Source organism: Pan troglodytes, chromosome 8 (assembly GCF_028858775.2).
Source record: "Pan troglodytes isolate AG18354 chromosome 8, NHGRI_mPanTro3-v2.0_pri, whole genome shotgun sequence".
NCBI classification, from domain to species: Eukaryota; Metazoa; Chordata; class Mammalia; order Primates; family Hominidae; genus Pan; species Pan troglodytes.
The window spans coordinates 22,562,896-22,580,309 of record NC_072406.2 but is presented as its reverse complement, the minus strand read 5'-3'; the positions used below and the strand labels follow the sequence as shown (position 1 = coordinate 22,580,309).

General features: G+C 35.1%; 1 long non-coding RNA gene and 1 pseudogene across 3 annotated transcripts in view; both read left to right on the top strand.

Moving 5' to 3' along the window:
- LOC107966900 (uncharacterized) overlaps nt 1–17,414 on the top strand; it is a 570,559-nt gene that overhangs the window by 148,871 nt on the left and 404,274 nt on the right. The gene's annotated exons all lie outside the window — the stretch shown is intronic.
- LOC100611760 (heat shock protein HSP 90-beta-like) lies at nt 5,001–7,521 on the top strand (annotated as a pseudogene).

Below are 17,414 nucleotides of genomic sequence, written 5' to 3'. Positions count from 1 at the left end.
GATAATTAACAAAGATATTAATTTTTGCCATTTTCAAAAATATTCTTACCTTTCAAAATTTTAGGATTATGATACCAGATCTATTTCATTTACTATATTAAAGATTCAAGTCTGACTCATGTACAGCTATGTGTTTAATGAATAAGGACCTGCCAGATTGTCAAAACCAGTGTGTATATAAGCAACAATAATAGTAATCTTTGAAAGATCTGAAAACTAATTATTTGCTATACTTCTTCTATTCCTTAAAAAGAGAGTTAGGCCTGCAGTCTTGCTGCAGTGTCAGAATCTTGTCTTTTATTTCCCCCTATTGGCCTTGTAATATGACATCTGTCACTGGGATTATTTGCCATGGAACTTTTTTTTTTTAACTTTTATTCTAGGTTTGAGGGTACACGTACAGGTTTGTTATATAGGTAAACTGCATATCGCAGGGATTTGGTGTACAGATAACTTCATCACCAGGTAATAAGCACAGTTCTCAATAGGTAGTTTTTGATCCTCACCCTCCTCCTACCTTCCACCCTCAATAGGCCCCAATGTCTACTATTCCTCTGTTTGTGTCCACCTGTACTCAGTGTTTAGCTCCGACTTATAAGGGAGAACATGTGGCATTTTGTTTTCTGTTCCTGTGTTAGTTTGCTTAGGATAATGGCCTCCAGCTCCATCGATGTTTCTGCAAAGGACATTATCTCGTTCTTTTTTATGGCTGCATAGTACTTCATGGTATATGTGTACACCACAGAGGAAGGGATGAATAGTCAGAGCACAAGAATTTTTAGGGCAGCAAAATAATTTCATATGATACTATGGTAGATATCTGTCATTATATATTTGTGAAAAACCATGTAATTTATAATAACAACTGTAAACCCTTATGTAAACAGTGGTGTTTGGGAGATGATGTGTTAATATAGGTCATCTGTTATAACAAATGAACCTCTTTGGTGGGGAATATTGATAGAGGGGGAGGTTGTGTGTGGGGGGAGGGCAGGGGGTATGTGGAAACTCTATTTTCTTCTCAGTTTTGCTGTGAACCTAAAACTTCTCTAAATAGTAATTTTTTTTAAAAAAAGAATAAAGCAATATTATCCCTTTCTAAAATCTTTTAGAAAGGAATTATTAAATGGTCTTGAGACAGAATACAACTAATATAAATTTGCTATGGTAGAAGTTGATTTAACTAAGTTTCCATTATATTTTTTAAATAAATATTCACTGCACATCATGTTATGTGAAGTTTTTGTCTGTCTTTAAACAGTGAAGGGGAACTGTTAATAGACAATTGCTCATTAAAATCTGGTCATTGTAATCAGAGTATTTTGCTTTACCTCTGTTATCAATCAGAGAGAAACAAAAAACCAATGTGTACTCTTGAAATTGTCCAGCTAAACCTTGATAATATTTATTGTAAGCTTTAAGAAGTAACATAAAATAGGAAGAAGCAATTACCTTACTATTTTTAGTATTTTAAAGCCATTATATTTTTAAAGAAAGTGTTATTATTTAGAACAAAGTAATGCGTTCCTTGATGTTAAAGAGTGATTCTGAAGTTTAAATTCAGACTGAGAATACTTCTGGGAATAATACAAACTTATCATGGAGTTAATGACCCAAAACTCCTGTCCAATCAACACTCTTTGTTAAGGAATAAAATCATTCATTTGATATTTCCCAGAATAATATGGAATTAAATGCAGCGATGAACATAACAATTTATTCATAATTTTCCTGTGAAATAATCCCAAACTAGAAATATTTCAGAAATATTTTATGAAAGAATAAAGTGGGACTAATTATATATGTGTGTATATATATATACATAGAGAGAGAGAGAGAGAAAGAGAGATATCAACCAGAATTTGCACAACTCTGTAGACTTGTATTTCATTAATCACTAGTTCATCTCAGTGCAAAAATGATTTGGGTTATTTAAAACAGATACGCCTCTTCAGATCTGAAAGAATCTGTGTCGTCAAATTTCAAAGACAAGCACCTGAATTTTCATCTAAATAGTCTGATTCAAATTGACCCACATGTATAGTGATGATGTCTTAAGTCATAAGTAACTTTTTTTCTTTCATTTTATCATGGATGTCCCTAGGATACATGATATTCACAATGTCTTTTAACTAAGCAAAAAATGAAAACAATCAATTCACACACAGACATAAATGCGAATAAGTGATAGGCATTTTTTACTAAAATCAAAATATTACTCAAAATATCAACTTCTTAGTTTTAAAGTTCTTACATATATATAACAAAAAGTAAGAATATTGAGGAAAATACTGAAAACAAACAGTAGTGTGTACATTGCACCACCAATTATAAAAACATAAACATATGATTGAAATATTTTGGTACTGATACACAAATAGCCAGATAATCCAATGTAACAGAATAAAAAATACAGCGATAAACCCAAGTGCATATGGAAATTTAGTGTATAACTATGGTGGCATGTGAAATTAGTGGGAAAAACATGAACTGTTTAATAAATGATATCTTTATAGCTATTTAAAAAAGATGAAATTAGAATGATATTTTATTGTATACTCTAATATAGATTCCACAATGTGAGCTTAAGTATAGAAAATAATACTATAGAAGTTCTGGAATTAAACATGGATGATTTCTTTTATAACATGAGAGTGGGGAAAACCTTCCTAACTGTGGTGGAAAATTCCCCAATTAAGTATAATGTTAACTGTAGATTTTTTTGTAGATGTGCACTCTCAGATTAAAGAAGTTCATTTTTCTCCCTAATTGACTGATAGCTTTATTTTTAATACAAATGGACATTGGATTTTATCAGATGGTTTTGGTTTTCTTTGCACCTGTCGAGATGATGATTTTTTTCTTTATTAGGTTGTTCATATTGCGAATACATTAATCTTCAAATGATAAACCAACTTTGCATATTTGGGGAAAAAAAACTTGGTCATGATGAATTACCCTTCAAAAAGATGTTTGTATTTGCTCAAATTTGATTAAAATCAGTGCAATCAAACTAGAACTCAGGATTAAGAAACTCACTCAAAACCGTTCAACTACGTGGAAACTGAACAACCTGCTCCTGAATGACTACTGGGTACATAACGAAATGAAGGCAGAAATAAAGATGTTCTTTGAAACCAACGAGAACAAAGACACAACATACCGGAATCTCTGGGACACATTCAAAGCAGTGTGTAGAGGGAAATTATAGGACTACATGCCCACAAGAGAAAGCAGGAAAGATCAAAAATTGACACCCTAACATCACAATTAAAAGAACTAGAGAAGCAAGAGCAAACACATTCAAAAGCTAGCAGAAGGCAAGAAATAACTAAAATCAAAGCAGAACTGAAGGAAATAGAGACACAAAAAACCCTTCAAAAAATTAATGAATCCAGGAGCTGGTTTTTTGAAAGGATCAACAAAATTGATAGACCGCTAGCAAGACTACTAAAGAAGAAAAAAGAGAAGAATCAAATAGATGCAATAAAAAATATTTATCATCAGAGAATACTACAAACACCTCTACACAAATAAACTAGAAAATCTAGAAGAAATGGATAAATTCCTCGACACATACACCCTCCCAAGACTAAACCAGGAAGAAGTTGACTCTCTGAATAGACCAATAACAGGCTCTGAAATTGTGGCAATAATCAATAGCTTACCAACCAAAAAGAGTCCAGGACCAGATGGATTCACAGCCGAATTCTACCAGAGGTACAAGGAGGAACTGGTACCATTCCTTCTGAAACTATTCCAATCAATAGAAAAAGAGGGAATCCTCCCTAACTCATTTTATGAGGCCAGCATCATCCTGATACCAAAACTGGGCAGAGACACAACCAAAAAAGAGAATTTTAGACCAGTATCCTTGATGAACATTGATGCAAAAATCCTCAATAAAATACTGGCAAACCGAATCCAGCAGCACATCAAAAAGCTTATCCACCATGATCAAGTGGGCTTCATCCCTGGGATGCAAGGCTGGTTCAATATACACAAATCAATAAATGTAATTGCATCCATTTTCATGAGAAAACTTTATCAGGTTTCTTTATTTGAATTTGTTTGATTTCTCTGAAATCTATTTGTCAGATAAAAACACATCCACTCCAGCTCTCCTTTCTTCAGGATTAGCATGGTATATTTTTCCGTTTTGCCACCTTTTGGTCTATTTTTAAAATTTATGGTATGTTTCTTCCAGGCAGCGTGTAGTAGTATCTTACTTTTTTAAATCCAACTTGGTTATCTCTGCCTTTTAATTGGGATGCTTAAACTGTTTTTAGCTACTATAATTGCTGATATGTGTAGGTTTAACATCTAGATTTTGTTTTCTATTTCTCCCATCTGTTTTTTTATTTGATTGCTTTCCCTTTTTCTCTTTTTGTAATTGCTTTTGAAGTAATTCAATACTCTTTATTATTCCATTTTATCTTCTTTGCGACTTATTAGCGCTTGCTCTTTCTTGTGGTTTTAGTGATGCTTTAGGATTGTTGGTATTCATGTTTAACTTATAGTATTCTTTCAAGAGATATTATACTACTTCTAGTATAGTATAAGAAATTACAATTGTATACTTCTTTTTCTTCTCTCCTGATCTTATGATATTATTATATATTTACCTATACATATGTCATAAACCTCACTTTAAATCATTATTGGCTTATTATCTTTCCAAGAGCCTTAAAATAAGAAAATTATCTCGTATAATTACCCATGTAGTTACCATTTCTGCTACTGACTCTTGTGTAGACCCATCTCTTCATCTTACATCATTTCCTATCTGCCTAAAGTCATACTTCCAACATTTTTTCTCGTGTGGGTCTGCTGGTGAATTCTTTCATGGTTGGCATCTAAAGTAAGTGTTTATTTTTGCCTTTACTTTTGAAAGATATATTCACTGAGTTTAACATTCTAAGATGCTGTTTTTTTCTCTTAGTATTTTAAATATGTTGTTCCAGTAGTGTTCCTCATGCAGCCTTGGTGCTGCGTGCATCTCGGGCATGCAGTGCCCTTGCTCTCCGTTACTTATAATCCTTTTCCTTTTATCATGCCTGATGAAGAGGAGGAGGTAGAGATTTGCACTTTTCAGGCATTAATTGCCGAACCCATGTCTCTCATCATCAATACCTTCTATTTCAACAAGGAGATTTTCCTTTGGAAGAGATTTCTAGTGCATCTGATGCCTTGAACAAGATTTACTATGAGAGCCTTCCAAGTTAGACAGTGGTAAAGAGCTAAATATTGACATCATCCCCAACCCTCAGGAACACATCCTGACTTGCTGGGCACAGGCATTGGTATGTCCAAGGCTGATTTAATAAATAATTTGGGAACCATTGCCAAGTCTGGTACTAAAGCATTTATGGAGGCTCTTCAGGCTGGTGCACGCATATCCATGATTGGGCAATTTGGTTTTGGCTTTTATTGGGCCTACCTGGCTTTTATTGTGCAAAGAAAGTGGTTATGATCTCAAAGCACAGCAATGATGAACAGCTTTCCTGGGAGTCACTCTTCTGCGGGGCATTCCTTCACTGTAGGTGCTGACCACAGTGAGCCCATTGGCTGGGGTACCAAAGTGATCCTCCACCTTAAAAAAGACTAGACAGTACTTAGAACAGAGGCAGGTCAAAGAAGTAGTGAAGAAGCAATCTCAGTTCATACGCTATCCCATCACTCTTTATTTGGAGAAGGAATGAATGAAAGAAGAAAATCAGTGACAGTGAGACAGAGAAAGAGAAAGGGGAGAAAGAAGAGGAAGATAAAGGTGAGGAGGAAAAGCTCAGGACTGAAGATATGGGTTCAGATGAGGAGAATGACAGTAGTAAGGATAAGAAAAAGAAAACCATGAAGATCAAGGAGAAATATATCCTTCAGGAAGAACTAAATGAGACCAAGCCTATCTGCACCAGAAACTCTGATGATATTACCCAGGAAGAGTATGGAGAATTCTACAAAAGCCTCACTAATGACTAGGAAGTCCACTTGGCATTCAAGCGCTTCTCTGTAGAAGGTCAATTGGAATTCAGGGCATTGCTGTTCATCACTTCTCAGGGGCTCCCTTTGACCTCTTTGATAAGAAGAAGAAAAAGAACAACGTCAAAGTCTGTATCGATTGGGAGTTCACCATGGACAGCTGTGAGGAGTTGATACCACAATATCTCAACTTGATGTGTAGTATTGTTGATTTTGAAGCTCTGCCCTGGATCATCTCCCAAGAAGTGCTCCAGCACAGAAAAATCTTGAAAGTCATTTGCAAAAACATTGTTAAGAAATGCCTTGAGGCCAGGCACGGTGGCTCACTCCTGTAAACTCAGGCCAAGGTGGGTGGATCACTTGAGGCCAGGAGATCGAGACCAGCCAGGTCAACATGGTGAAATGCCATCTCAACTGAAAATACAAAAATTAGCCAGGCATGGTGGTGCATACCTGTAATTCCAGCTACTTGGGAGGCTGAGTCAGGAGAATCACTTGAACCCAGGAGGCAAAGGTTGCAGTGAGCTGAGATCAGGCCACTGCACTCCAGCCTGGGCAACAGAGTCTCCTCTTCAAAAACAAAACAAATCAAAAAAAAAAAAAAAAAAGGAAAGAAAAAAGTATCTTGAGCTCTTCTCTGTGCTGGCAGAAGACAAGGACAACTAGAAGAAATTCTATGAGGCATTCTCTAAAAACCTAAAGCTTAGAGCCCATGAGGACTCCACTAACCAGCTATGTCTGTTTGAGCTGCTGTTTTCATGCCTTCCAGTCTGGAAATTAGATGAAATTTCCATCAGATTATGTCTCTCACATGAAGAAGACACAGAAGTCCACCTATGACATCACTGATGAGAGCAGAGAGCAGGCTGCCAACTCTGCTTTCTGGAGCGAGGATGGAAGCAGGGCTTTGAGGAGGTGTACATGACCAAGCCCACTGCATGCAGCAGCTCAAGGAGTTCAATGGGAAGAGCCTGGTCTCAGTTACCAAGGAGAGTCTGAAGCTACCTGAGGATGAGGAGGAGAAAAAATGGAGGAAAGCAAAGTGAAGTTTGAGAACCTCTGCAAGCTCATGAAATAAATCTTAGGAGGTTTTAGAAAGTGGCTCTCTCCAATAGGCTTGTGTCTTCAAACTGCTACATTGTGACCAGCACCTACAGCTGGAAGCCAACATGGGGTGGATCATGAAAGCCCAGGCACTTCGGGATAGCTCTATGGTGGGCTACATGATGGCCAAAAAGCTCTTGGAGATCAACCTCGACCACCCCATTGTGGAGACACTGCTTTAGAAGGCTGAGGCAGACAAGCACAGCCAGGCTGTCAAGGACCTGGTGGTGCTGCTGTTTGAAACCACACTGCTGTCTTCTGGCATCTCCCTCAAGGATCCCCAGACCCACACCAGTGGCATCCACTGCAAGATCAGGGTGGGTCCAGGTTTCAATGAAGACAAAGTGGCAGCAGAGGAATCCAGTGCTGCCATTCCTGATGAGGTTCCCACCTCCTGAGTGTGATGCGGATGTGTCTCGCATAAAGGAAGTAGATTAGGAATTTATACTTGGAAGCCTTGTGCCCTCTTTATAACGTCCCCATGGCTCCCTTCACAGCTTTGAGTGGCCCATCCCACCTGGCTCCCTCTGCTGATGTCTGGTGGTTTTTCCCTCCTGTCCTTATGTCTAATGCAGGAAACAAGGGCCTGAAGCCCTAGTCTCTCTCTGCTTTGACAACAACATTGGATGTTGTGTATTTTTGTTGTTCTGAAATAAAGGTATGGAAAATAAAGATGATGTTGTTTAATAAAAAATAAAATAATATTAATAAAAAACATAGTTCCATTACCTTTTCACTTACATTTTTTCTGGTAGGAAACATACTGTCATCCTTATGACAAAAAATAGTAAGTGTTATCTTTCTGACTGCTTTTGCGATTTTATTATTGTTTTTGAGTAATTTGATTATGATGTACCTTGGTGTAGTTTTCTCCATGCTTCTAGTGCATGAAACTTATTAAATGTTTTGTATCTTTGGGTTTACTGTTCTCACCAAATTTGAAAATGCCCAAGCCATTATTTCTTCAATAAGGTTCTTTTTTTTTCTGTTGTCCTCTCCTCTTTTTTGAGGAACTTAAACTACACTGATGTTAAAGCCCCTTGTAACTACCTAGTGCTCACCGATGCTCTGTTCATTTTTCTTACCCTCTTTTCTTTTTGTTTTATTTCAGGTAGTTTATATTGCTAGGTATACAAGCTCACTAATGTTTTCTTCTTCAACATATAATCTACAATTAATACCATACAATGTATTTTTTCATCTCTGAAATTGTAGCATTCAACTATAGACGTTTTGGACTGTAGTCTTTCTCATATCGGCCATGTTCCTACTGAAATTTTGAACACAATGACATAGTTGTTAACTACTTAATGCCTGAATGTCTGCTAAGCGTAACATCTATATTAGTTCCTAGTTAGTTCTGATTGATTGATCTCTTCATTATTGGTCACGTTTTCCAGCTTCTGCAAATGCCAGCAAATTTTGATTGGATAGAAGCCTAACAGTCATTATGAGTTTTACATTGTTACTTTAAAATGTGGTGCTGGATATTATTGTATTTCTGGAATTACCCTTTGTCTTTGTTCTGATATGTAGTTAGGACACTAGGAAATGTTTGATTTTTTTAGTCTTTGCTTAAACTGTTTTATAGATAGTATCAGAGCAATGTTAATTGAAGGTCTAATTACACTCACCTACTGAAGCAAAAAACCTTCAAACATTCTCTCCAGTGGCCAGTGAATCATAAAATTTTTGTCTGACTGGTGGGAACAGACACTATTTCTGGTTCTTTGCGAACTCTGGACATCTTTGTCTTTAATTCTGCCCTTGATTTGGGCCGTTGCTTTACATATATACGATGATCCATACTCAGCTGAATACTCTTCACAGTTGTCTCTCTGGGAACCATCTTCTGTTTTAGTAGCCTGCCCTGCAAACCCTAGTTGTGCTGGTATCTCTATTAGTTTTCTACTGCTGACATTAAAAAAATGACAAAATTTATTATTTTACATGCCTTTAAACAAGACAATGTATTATCTTACATTTCCGTGGGTCAGACGTGTAACATGGGCTTCACTGCTCTAAAATCACGATGCCAACAGGGCTGCATTCCTTTCTGGAGACTCTGGGGAAAACTAATTTCCTTGCCTTTTTCAGCCCACATTCTATGCTTCATGGCCCCCTTCTTCCATCTTCACAGTAATGGCAGATCATGACCTTCTCATGCTCCCATCTCTCCCATTCTCTTTCTTGATCCCCAGAAGAAAAAGGTTCTTCATTTTTAAGGACTGATGGGATTAAATGGGGCTCACCCACCTAATCCAGGTAATCTCTATCTGAAGGTTCGTTACTTTAATCAGATTTATAAAGTTCCTTTTGTCATGTACGGTAAAATATTCACAGGTTCCAAGGATTAGGACAGGAACTTCTTTGGCGGGACATTATTTTAATTACGAGAGTACACCTGGATTTCCAGATTTATTTCCTCTACTCATGCTGTCTGCTGGGTTCTGCCTAAATTGCTCTTCATTGTACTATGGCCTGGAAACTCTCTCAAGGCATCAAGCTAGGGAAATTATAGATCTTATGTCATTTACGTCTTTCAGAGATTTCTGTTCTTCATTGTTTGATGTCTTGTGTCTTGAAAAACGTTGTATTTTATATTTTTCATTTGTTCATTGTTTCAAGTGGAATAAGCCTGGCCCAGATTACCCCCATTTATTTGGAAGAGAAATTCTGTGCTAAAAATATTTTGAAGGTCTGTATTATGACAGTATTTCCTTGGTAGATTGATCTCTTATCAAAAAAACGATTATTTCTTTTTCTCAAGAAATTTTTCTTGCCTTGAAATCAGCTATGCCTAGTATTTTACCACTACAGCAGCTTTTTATGTATTTATTTACTGCTTACCTATTTTAGTTAGAATTTGACAGTTATATCTTTGTTACTTTTCTTTACTCCAATCTTTCTCTGATTTTATGCCTTGTAAATGTATAGTGATTATTGATGATGTCATTACTGCTGTTTTCAATCCAAAATTGTTAGCCCTTTAAGTGGACCATTTAGCTCATTTATACTTAATATGTGGACCATTTAGCTCATTTATACTTAATATGTTTACTGATGTATTTGGTTATAACACTGTCTTTCTATTTGAGCCACATTTTTACATTCCTTTTTCTGTTTCCTCTTGACTTCTTTGGGAATAAACAGTTTTTATAAGCTCCTGAATTGGTGCTTATATATTCCCCTGTAGAGTGGCATGTTGTCAGTTGTCTGGAAAGTTCAATATTATGCAAATTAAATTTTATTTTAATGCAATTAGGAAATTAATATACTGTACTTCTAATAAAATTAGAAGTTTTTCTTTTACTTTGAACAAAACGTAAATGCAGAAAAGTACAAAAAACAACATATAAACAACCTTGTACTTGCTTTTCAGAATTGATGGTAGTTAATGTTTAGTTGTATAGGAATTATGTCATTTTATACTTATAAAAGAGAAAAGTATATAAGTAAAGTAGAAATTCAACTTTCATGTATTTTAAGCATGATGCCCTCCACAGTACCTCAAAAACCTTATGTGCTTTTTAAATTTACATACTTTTTTTGTTAATAATAGTCTAGTCATAACTCTATAGCTTGATTTTTTTCATATTTTGTTTTCCAAATCTGTCTTTGTTAAGATAGATCTATATCTATATATAGTTAGTGAACTCTACTTTTTGTAATGCAAATAAATTTTATCTTCATATCAAATTTTATATTTCATTTATCCTTTCATAGTTGAAACATAGACTGTTACCTAAATTTTGCCATTGTAAATATGTGAACTGAGCCTCCTTAAAAGTACCTTGTCTGCACATTTGCAAAAGTGCCATTACCATATACACCTAGAAGTGAAATTGCTGGCTCTTATTATGTGCATATCTTTAACTTTACTGCATAAAGAAATTTTAATTTTGCTAACCGAATGGGTGTGAAATAGTATGTTTTATTTTATATTTTTTCTAATAGCCATAGTAATTAAATCTCAGTTGCATGCTGGTTAATAGCATTTCTTCTTCATAAAATATCTCTTCATGAAGTATTTGTCCTTTATTTTTCTACTAATTTGTTTTGTTTTTTGCTCATTTATTTGTAGCAATCATTGAATTCTGGTGAATGATTCTTTATCTGTTATATGTGTTACAAATACTTTCTTGTTCATTTATGAATGATATTAAATGATGTGTGTCCTCTTAACATTTTGTGTTTTCATCGTCATGATATATATCAGTAGTTCATTATTTTAATACCATATAGCTTTTTAAAAATTGTTTGAATATTCAAATTTTGTCTTTGACTATTACATTGTCTATTACATACAAATATGGGCCACTTCATTTTGTAGCTATTCTAAATAAAGATGTGTGTACATCTTAAAATGCATACACTCAATTTTTTAGACATATATCTGAGATTCATATTGGTAGGTAATAGGATTTGCTTGGTTAATGATATTAGAATCAGCTAAAGAGTTATCAAAGCTGGCTCTATCATTTACTCACATTCTAGTCATGTATGAAATTTCCATTAAACCTCATCTTTGCTAACGCTTGTCATTTTCTTTCTTTTTAATTTAAATTCCGATGAGTGTGTAGTCATATTTTATTCTTCTTTTAATGACAACAATTTTTTTTTTTTTTTTTTTTTTTTTTGAGACGGAGTCTCACTCTGTCGCCCAGGCTGGAGTGCAGTGGCGCGATCTCGGCTCACTGCAAGCTCCGCCTCCCGGGTTCACGCCATTCTCCTGCCTCAGCCTCCCGAGTAGCTGGGACTACAGGCGCCCGCTACCACGCCCGGCTAATTTTTTGTATTTTTAGTAGAGACGGGGTTTCACCGTGTTAGCCAGGATGGTCTCGATCTCCTGACCTCGTGATCCGCCCGCCTCGGCCTCCCAAAGTGCTGGGATTACAGGCGTGAGCCACCTTTATATATTAAATATTTGAATATCTAATTTTGTGAAATAATTGTTTAATTCTTTAGTCCAGCCATACTGATTTATCTGTTCTTTCCAATTGATTTCTTAATAGAACTTTAAATAGTCTAGACAGAAATCCTTTGCTGCCCATAGATGCATTGAAAATACCTTTCCCAATCCGTTGTTTGCCTTTTTACTTCCATCATATTGGCAATAGATAAGCAGAACATTTTAATTTTGATGAAATATGTTTTAATATTTTTCCTTTTATGCTTATTACGTGTTCAGTCTTTCCCATAAAATATTTGCTTTTTTCCACGGTCATAAAGAAATTATCCTGCATTTTCTTCAAAAACCTTCACAGTTTTACCTTCATATTTAGGTCTACAATTCATTTCTAATTAATATTTGTGGATAGTAAAATAAGATTCAAAGATTTTTTTAAAAATACATATGTATAGACTTTCCAGCACTTTTTATTGAAAAGTCCTTCCATTGACTTATTAAATTGTAGTACCTTTGGCAATAATCTAAGACCATATCCATGGTCTATTTGTGACTTATCTATTAATATTTCTGTTCTGTTGATCTATTTGTCTGCAATTTTAGCAATATCACACTGTGTTTCTTAGTGTAGCCTTGGAGTAAATCTTGAACTTAAATAGATCTGATCTTGAAAATTCCACCCCTTTTTATAAATTGTTTCATTTAGATTTCTTTATAACCACATTTCTACAGTGCCCTTACAAACATAATTTTTAGTTGATCTAGGTTATAATGGCATGAGCACACATCTTAACCAGAAATGGAATCACAGGAGAAATCCTTAAACAAAGCACAAAATGCAAACTGCAAATACAAGTTTGTTAAAAATTCAACTACATGAAAGATTTTTTCATAAAAAGTCCCTAAAAAGAGAGTGAAATGAGAAGCTCATCTAATGAGAAACTCTTGTATGTGAGCAGTAGGAGATATGGAATTGAAAATTCAAAGTAGAATTATTTAAAATAGGAGAAACTGGGATACGTCTCCACATCATTGATAATCGAACTAATAAATCAATATTGGGGTGTGTGTGTGAGAAAGAGAAAGTCTGTGTGTGTATATATATAATTTATAATAGAAATGGGTGACACCCAACTAAATCAATATAGAAAAATCTTAAAACATAATGCTGTGTAAAATAGAGAGTTCACAGAAATACTATATCTATATTTAGATGTCATTATGATTCCACTTGGAAATGTTAAAACCAAGCAAACCTATGCAAAGAGTATGAACACATGAACATATATTTAACATTTATATAACATATTGAATAACATTATTAACAAAAAGGAATTTAACATTTCAACCACAGATTATCTTTGTTGATGAAAGTAGAAGTGTTTAACAAGTCTACTTAATAGTCAGAATATTATTGGGGTGGAAGAGATATAATGTACATACACTACTGGTTTGGGAATAATTTGATGAAGGCCTTCCATGAATAATTAGGTAATATTTACCAGTGTATTTTCAATAAAACATCCCTTTATCTTTTCATATAAATTCTGTATTTGTGGATTTATCTTAAAATAATTCAGAAATATAGAAAATTATTTATGAACAAGAAATTGTATTATAGTATTATTAAACATAGCAATAAAAGAACCATATTATAGCTCCATTAATTTGTTTGGTAAGACAAACCATGATTGTATGAAAGATTGTGCCAATGTTAAGACAAACTGAAAGTGCTACACTGTAATAAAGGTGATCAATATTACTTTGGAAAATCTCAAGTGAAGATTCAGGAGAATTCAGAAAGTTCTGAAATAAAATACAGCAAATTATTATTTTATAATACATTGTTTAATCTTGTTTTTTGTTTTATTTAAATTAGTTTTAACTTTCATTTTGACTTCATGGGTACATGTGCAGGTTTGTTGCAGAGGTAAACATGTGTCATGGGTGTTTGTTGTACAGACTATTTCATCACCCAGGTATTAAGTCTAGTACCCAATTAATTATTTTTCTTGATCCTCTCCCACCTCCCACCCTCCACTCTCCAGTAGGCCCCAGTGTGTGTTGTTCCCCTCTATGAGATACCATCACACAGCCATCAGAATGGCTATTATTAAAATGCTATATTTAAAAACTTAAATATAACACATGCTGGCAAGGTTGTCAAGAAAAAAAAAAACACTTATACATGGTTGGTAGGAGTGCAAATTAATTCAACCATTGTGGAAGACAGTGTGTCAATTCCTCAGAGGCCTAAAGACAGAAGTACCATTCAACCCACCAATCCCATTACTGGGTATATACCCAAAGGAATATAAATCGTTCTGTTATAAAGACACATGCGTGTGTATGTTCATTGCAGCGCTATACACAATAGTGAAGACATGGGATCAACCTAAATACCCATCAGTGATAGACTGGATAAACAAAATGTGGTACATAAACATCATAGAATATTATGCAGCCACAAAAAAGAAATAAGATCATGTCCTTTGCAGGGACATGGATGGAGCTGGAGGCCGTTATCCTTAGCAAACTAATGCAGGAACAGAAAACCAAATACTGCATGTTCTTGCTTATAAGTGGGATCTAAATGAAAATCTTGTTTTTTTAAAAAGGTAATTTCACCCAGGAATCAGTAATTAATTTTGATACAGTTATAAATGAAGCTGCTATCAACATCCCTATGTAGTTATTTTGTGGACACATATTTTAATTCCTCTTAAATGAATGTATTGAAGTGTAATTCCATGGTCATGGGGTAGGTATATATTTAATTTTATCATAAACTGCTAAGCAACTGACTGTCAGCACAAGAATATGTATCCAAATTGCGGTATAATCATGTAATAGAGCACCATTTAAAAAAGGAAAAAGAAGCTAACTACTACCCATCTTGGATTCCTGGGGTCAATATTAAAATTAAAATTCATCCTATGTTACATACATATTATTTTTTCACATTGTTAAATTAATCTCAAATTTTAAAAATGTATTGTGTGTATATATTCAAATGTCATGCTTTTTTGTAACATAATTTCAAGTGAGAAAGGTGTATATATACACATATATATGCATACGTATGAGTTTATGTGTGTGCGTATGTGTATGTGTGTGTATAGTTTGATTTAAGTTACATCTAGACAAAAGATGATATTAACAGTGCATTTCTAGATTTCAGTAACTTGGATGATTTTTGTTTCTTAGAGATTTTGTGTATTTTGCAAATTGACCTTAGAATAAACTCTTTATTTTGAAATTGTTGGAGGTAGTAAACTCATAATAAATATTTAATTCAATTATAAGGAGCAAGGTGTCCTCACTATTCAACATACAACTCTTACATCATAAAAACTAAGAAGGGATGAGTGTGTCTTTATTCTCTGCTGTGATATTTGATTAAAATATTTGACAAAATATTCCAGAGTGGTGAATGATATCTCTGCTGTCCTGTGACAGAATCTAAAATTCTAATCATTAGGGAGTCATTCTTCTAGTATACAAATAGACATGAGATTATGTTAAATAATTTTACTGCTAGTCCTTAAAAAAATTGAGATCTTTTCATACACTGTGACACAAAGACACTAGAGGATCTTTGTTTACAGTACTGTTTGCCCGGCACCCACTCGACCTGCCCTAGCCATTTTGGGGGTAGTCTATCAACATATTGGATTGGGAAAAATTCCACCTTCTATTATTTTCTCTGGGCACACAGTTGAAAACCAGATTGGTTTTTAGTTTCTATCCCAAATTTTTAAACAGTGTCTGGCTTTACCCACAAAAAATCTGGGGAAGAGCAATAGGAAAGAACACTTTAGATTATGGCAAATGAAGAGCTAAGCATCTTCAGAAATATATATATATATATATATATATATATATATATATATATATATTCAGTAACACTGAGTATATATATATTCAGTATATATATATATATTCTGAATATTATATATACATATATATTCAGTAACACTGTAGGATCTATCTAGGATGTAATTTACATTGTGACATCTAACATTGACTATTAAACAAAACTATGAAGTGATGTCAACAAGATGGTAGAATAAGAAAAACCCCACTTATATCCCCCACAACAATTTGGCAGCCATCTGGAAAGAAAAGTGCCTTTGTGGGAACTTTGAGTTCTAGGCAGGAGGCAGTGAAACCCAGGTGGAGCCTGTGACCAAGGAGGGCTATTTTGAGAAGGCAGGTTCCCATGCAGGTGGCACACTCACTACATGTAGTCACAGCTACAGGCCCAGAAACAGCCCTATCTCCCTATGGATTTGGCTACAGTCTCGTTTGGCTTTTGTCCTTCCATTAGCACCATTCACTCAGGAACCTGGGAAAAGACATCCCTGCCTTTGCCCTGGATACCAGGCTCACCAACCTCATTCTGATTGCAGATGTTGATGCAGCCTTGTCATTGGTTCCCTCAATCCCTGTTAGCAGTGGTCCAGTGATAGTTCTGTCCTTCCAGTGGTCTGCAGAGAGACCTGGCAGAAGCCCTCCCAGGATACAGTGGGAGCTATACTTGCCCTTAGAGCTGGTAACAGATCAACTGTTTGAGCATCCTGAAGTGGACCCTTGTCCCAGTGCCACTACTACTGACCAGAGTACTGGAGGCAGTCCCATCATGTCCAGGTATGAGGCAGGATCCACACTTCCCAAGCCTCTAGTAACTGAAGACATACTGTGAACCCAGAAGCAACCACGTGACCCAGCTCCAACATCACTTTACTGCAATTCCAGAGAAATTCCTGTTGTCTAGGGGGATTGAGTGTCGATCTTTACCTGTCTTATATAGAGACTGGAAGAGATGTCTGCTCTTTCAAATATATAGACACAAATGACAGGATATTCAAATCATGGGGAATCCAGCAAATATAACAACACCAAAGGAAACTAATAAAGCTCCAATAACCTATCCCAAAAGAATGGAGATCTATGAGTTGCCTGATAAAAAATATAAAATAATCATCTTAAGGAAGCTCAATGAGATGTAGGAGAACATAGACAGCTAAGCAAAATCAGAAAAACAATTCATGAACAAAATGAGAAGTTTAATTAAAATAGAAACCATAAAAATGAACCAAACTAAAATCCTGGAACTGGAGAATACCAGGACAGGACTAAAAATTCAATAGAGAGCTTCAACAGCAGACTCAATTATGTAGAAGAAAAAGTAAGCAAACTTGAAGACAGGTCAATTGAAATCAGCCAGTTAAAGAAACTGAAAGAAAGAATAATGAAAAACAGTGAAGAAAGGCATTTGAGACCTCTGAGAACCATCAAACAAACAAGTATATGTTATGGAAGTCCCAAGAGAAGAGAGAAAGGAACAGAAAGAAATAGTGGCTAAAAACTTTCCAAATAGTGGGAGGAGTATGGATATCCAGCTCCATGAAGCTCAAAG